Genomic DNA, 6,000 nt, shown 5'->3' with positions numbered 1-6,000 from the left:
AAAAACCTAATATTTATATTTCGTTTTTCATGGTGGAAATTGGTGAATCATCATTCACCTACCTTTCAAATATGTTATAGCTTAGATTACGACATACCTCTTCTAAGTTATGATATATTGTAATTGGATCCTAGCCTTAATATTACATTTGAGTGTTTTATTAAGGACTCTCTTAATATCAAAACTAATCTTATTCTCTTCTTTTCAGATATCTCCCAACAACACTGCTTCTGGCTCAAACCCTACTGGATCCTTTTCCCTCATGAGCTTATGTGGGAGGGTCATCTTCGATGGTTCCAACTTTATGGATTGGATCAGGAACATCAAGATAGTGACTTTCTATGAGGACAAGGAATATGTCCTCGATAAGGAGCTAAAGGAGATCGATGAGTTAACTGCTACTCCCCAGGAGATCGTTGACTTCCAGACTCATGAAAGAGATGCCACCAAAGTGGCATGCATCATGATGGCCACCATGATAGCTGAACTCCAAAAGTCCTATGAGGACTATTACCCTTATGAGATGCACCAAGTTATGATGAAAAAAATACCATCAGAGTGCTCGTCAAGAGCGGTTTGAAATAATATCCTCCATGATAACTATTGGAATAGTGTCTAAGGCTGCAACTATATTAAGCAAGTATTTGACCCGATTGAGCATGGTCCTTTTGGGTTGCCTTCACCATAGCAACTTGATAGGATGATTTACAATGAGAGTTGAAATATTATAAGGAATAATAATATTGTTATTTGATTAATATAAGTCATAAATTAATTAGGAATTAATTTGGTGACTTAAAGAGATTAATTAAATAGAAGGGCTTAAACTGCCAAGTGTATGATAGTTATACTTTAGGCTATAATCCCTTATGGATAATGGGGTGGATGATTTTAGGGGCTTAGGATAGACCTAAATTCTTCCAAGGCTTATCATGAAGGGATTAGGATTGCTTAGGGCTTAAGTTATCCAATTAGGGTTTAAAGGTAAAACCCTAGGAGCCTTACAAGTATAAATAGACCCTAGGGGTCATGGAAATCGGCACCTCTTGTCTCTAGAGAAACCCTGGCCGATTTCTAAGTCCCTCCCCACTCTCTCAAATCATCCTCTTGCTATTTGGTGTTTGTAAGCCAATAGAGGAGTGACAATTGCGACTCTAAAGCTCCAAGAACAAGAATATCAAATAAGTGATTCAAGGTAAACTTATAACTCTGATTTCTCAATGCTATTATGATAGAATGATCATTAGAAGTCTTGGATTCATGTATGTTCAATTAGTGAAACCTAGATCCAAGCATTAGGGTTTGTATGTGCACATAAGAATGTTCATATGGCCAAAACCCATCAGTGGTATCAGAGCCTAGATTGGTTTCTATTGAATTGATGCATTGGTTGCTTGTTTGATGCTTGCAAATTTCGAATTTTGTGTTTCTGCCTCATGAACTCGGCGACTCCCATAGTGGACTCGGCGAGTCCATTGTGGTACTCGGCGAGTTCGAGCGTCAGAAAGAGCTAATTTCGGGATTTCTTGCTGTTTATCCTTTTGATACTTAACTTAATCATATTAGGTCAATATAAATCCGATTTTTAGATATATTTGAGTATATCCTTGACCTAATTGAAGATATTTATCAATTAATTAAATATTAGTTTCCTTATGTGATAATTGATTAATTATTTTAATTAAATTGGTAAATTGTTTTGCAAGAAATAATTAAATAAATCAAATATGGATAATTATGTGATTAAATGTTAATTTAGATTATTTGTTATTTGATCCCCTATGTTTTGAAAAGTTTAAAACCTGCCCTCAAGATTTGAAATTTATGTTTTGTGATTAAAAGTTTAATTCGGACAATTTAAATTTCAAACCCTAGAATTTTACAAGTTTAAAATTCAACCCTATACTAATATAATATTACAATATATATATATATATATATATATATATATATATATATATATATATATATATATATATAATTAAAATGCTAGTCTTACCGTTAGTAGGCCTCATTCACGAAGCCGGTCTATAAGGTGGGTATAAGGTTGCTGCCTATAAAATGGCGCTTAATGGGTGTACACTTACACCCACCGCTTTCTTGATCGGTGGAGGGTCGTTAGCCGAACGGGTAGGATAGGGCAACCTCATCTCCTAATTAAAACTATAATATGAAATACAAAGTAACTACATGTTTTTCAAAATTCCCAATCCTAGTTACTTTAGGAAAAGTGAATTGATGCAATCCCATGAAATTACACTTTGCACCCTTGCTAGGAAGTTAGTGGAGCGTGTGTGGTTTACAGGCACACTAATTGGTTCTAAGAAAAGGTGGCAAAGGGTGATTCATTGTTTATCATAGTTCGATGGAGCGTGTGTGGTTTACCGGCACATCGAATAGGTGATTGTTACAATGAAGGTACCATGTGAATTTGCATGGTAATTCACACCCACATTGTGATCCTCGGTATCCCAGTCACAAACGGGAGGGGCATATCGAGATTTAAACATGCCATTGAAAAGTTTCAATGAATCTCATCCAAACCTAGGAATTCTCAATACATTTAGAACTTAAAGTTATGTTTCATGGTGGAGAATTAGTGAATCGTCATTCACTTACCTTCAAATTGTTTGCATGTTAGATTACGGCATCCCTTTTCTAATATGTAAATATTGTTGTTGGATCCTAGCCCTAATTTTCTTATTGGGTGATAATTAGGGATCCAAATTCTAATCTATTTTTGTCCTTTCTATTTGTAGATGTCGAACGCGAACAACGTTGCTGCAAGCTCGTTCACATTGATGATCATTTGCCAAAAGGTGACTTTCGATGGAACGAACTTTAGTGAATGGATAAGATACATTCGCACGATTGCTCGCTACGACGACAAGGAGTATGTCCTCGATGAAAAGCTCGAGAAGATCAATCCAGAAATCGCTACTCCGGCTGAAATCAACGCTTTTGAAACTCACGAGCGTGATGCAACGAAGGTTCATTGTCTCATGATAGCCACTATGAACTCCGAATTCCAAAAGTCCTACGAGGACATGTATCCGTACGAAATGCACCAAGACTTGTTGGAGAGATACCACCAAAACGCGAGGCAAGAACGTTACGAGATTTTCACTAACATGATCTCCGCTAAGATGGGTCATGGTGAATCTCTAACCGTTCACCTGAAAAAGATGCAAAGGTATGTCAATCGTCTTCGCAAGTTGAATGTTGACTTTGGGGAAGACTTGGCAATCGACATGGTGCTTCACTTATTGCCTCCGTTTTACAACCAATTTAGGATAACCTACCACATGAACAAAGAAGAGGTCACCCTAAGTAAGCTCCAAGGTCTCCTTAGGGTTGCTGAGAGCAATCTCAAGGACAAGTCCGTTGCACCCACTCCCAATCCACCCACTGCTCCTGTTTTGGCTATTGGGCAAGGAAGAGGCAAGAAGAGGAAGGCTCCATCTAAGAGCCACCGCAAGGGAAAGTCCCGAGATGGTTCCTCCTCTAGTGGGACAAAATTTGATCCCACTAAGCCTACTTCTAACCTAAAGGAGGCAGAGTGCCACCATTTCCACAAAATAGGGCATTGGAAGAGAAGCTGCCCAGAGTACCTACAAGCCATCAAGGAAGGAAAGATCAAGCCGTCTTTCACAGGTATATATACAATTAAATCTAATGATTCATCTCATGCTATTTCTTGGGTCCTTGATACCGGGTGTGGTTACCACATTTGTTCTGAACTGCAGGGACTAAGAAGAAATAGGGATGTGGAGCATGGAAGAATAAATCTAATCATGGGGAACCGAAGATCGTCGCCTGTGACCAAGATTGGGGTGTATTCTCTAGTGCTTAGGAATGGTATATGTTTAGATTTGAACAATTGTTGCTATTCGGCATAAATGGCAAGATACATCATTTCATTTCATGGTTTGTTTAGACAAGGATTTAGATTTTCTTTCAATAATGAGAATGGTTCTATTTGTGCTTATCTAAATGGTATCTTATATTTTGAAGCAATACCATGTAATGGAATTTATGAAACTGTTATGATTGTAGATAACCTAGGAAATGATGTTTTATGCATGGATTCTTCCAATAGTATGGATAGAGAATCCTTGTGGCATTGTCGTCTTGGACATGTCAGCACGAAGCGCATAGCCCAACTGCAAAAGGATGGAGTGTGGGAGTCATTCGACCTTAGGGAAGATGACACGTGCGAATCTTGTTTACTTGGAAAGATGACTATGTCACCCTTCACTAGCACATGTGAAAGGGGTGAGGGTTTATTGGAACTAATACATATCGATGTATGTGGACCGTTTAGATGAACCACAAAGGATGGAAACCGCTTCTATGTGACTTTTACCGATGACTATAGTAGATATAATCAAGCAAAAGTCAGAAACATTTGAAAAGTTCAAAGAGTTCAATAATGAAGTGGAGAATCAATTGGACAGGAAAATCAAGATGCTTCGATCCGATCGAGGAGGAGAGTACCTAAGTCTTGAATTCCACGACTATCTAAAAGAGTGTGGAATAGTTTCACAATTGACGCCACCTAGGACACCACAATTGAATGGTGTGGCAGAAAGGCGTAATCGAACCTGGTTAGACATGGTCCGCTCTATGATGAGTTGTGCTTCACTATCTATCTTATTCTGGGGGTATGCCTTAGAGACTGTCATCCATATCCTTAACTGAATCCCTACTAAGAAGGTTACCAAAACACCTCACAAGATGTGGACAGGGAAAGCTCCCTCGTTAGCACACATCAAGGTTTGGGGTTGCGAGCCTTTCGTAAGATGAGATACTCACGACAAACTCGAACCTCGTAGTGAGTGATGTATTTTCATCGGCTACCCGCAGAAATCCTTTGGATATCTCTTCTATAAACCAATGGACAATGTTGTCTTTGTTGCGAGGAGAGGAGTTTTCCGAGAGCGAGAACTCATAAGCCAAGGAGAAAGTGGGAGGCAAATCGAGCTTGAAGAGATTCAAGAGTCGATAAATGAAGGAACCTCTACCGCTGGCCCTTAACCCGAGGAGGAAACTCTGGTTGAACCGATTGACGAGTCCTTACCTCTTATACGTTCCGAAAGAGTTAGAGTTCAACCCCAGTTATATGGTTTTCATATTACTACCGAAGGGGACACGTATATTAGTGATAGTACACTAATAAATCTAGATGAACCTAATAGCTATAAGGAAGCCAAGGCAAGCCCGGAGTCGGCAAAGTGGAAAGAGGCAATGGACAGCGAGATCCAATCCATGTATGACAACCAAGTTTGGAATTTGGTTGATTATGTTCCCGGACGTAAGACCGTTGGGTGCAAATGGATCTTCAAGAAGAAGACCGACGTGGATGGAAACGTACACACATATAAGGCGTGATTGGTTGCGAAGGGTTTTACTCAAACTCCCGGAGTTGACTATGATGAGACCTTCTCACCAGTTGCGAAGATAAAATCTACTAGAGTGATGCTAGAAATTGCCGCATTTCATGATTATGAGATTTGGCAAATGGATGTCAAAACTGCTTTCCTTAATGGGAAGTTAGCTGAGGATGTTTACATGGCTCAGCCAGAGGGTTTCGTTGATCCGAAGCATCCAAATAGAGTGTGTAAGCTTGAAAAGTCCATTTATGGACTTAAGCAAGCGTCTCGCAGATGGAATCTTTGCTTCGATGAGAAAGTCAAAGAGTTTGGATTTGTACCAAGTGAAGATGAATCATGTGTATATTTCAAATCCAGTGGGAGTATAGTTAGCTTTATCGTTTTGTATGTCGATGACATACTGCTCATAGGAAACGACATCCTGACACTGCAGGAGATTAAGTCCTAGCTCGGGAAGTGCTTCGCTATGAAGGACCTCGGAGAGGCTTCCTATATTCTGGGAATAAGGATAGTGAGAGAACGAAGTAAGAGACTAATAGGACTTAGTCAGAACACTTACTTAGATAAAGTACTAAAATGTTTTAGTATGGAAAACTCGAAGAAGGGA

The sequence above is a fragment of the Lactuca saligna genome, chromosome 2 (assembly GCF_052625555.1).
Source record: "Lactuca saligna cultivar CGN05327 chromosome 2, ASM5262555v1, whole genome shotgun sequence".
NCBI classification, from domain to species: domain Eukaryota; kingdom Viridiplantae; phylum Streptophyta; class Magnoliopsida; order Asterales; family Asteraceae; genus Lactuca; species Lactuca saligna.
Note: the sequence above shows the minus strand (reverse complement) of the source record.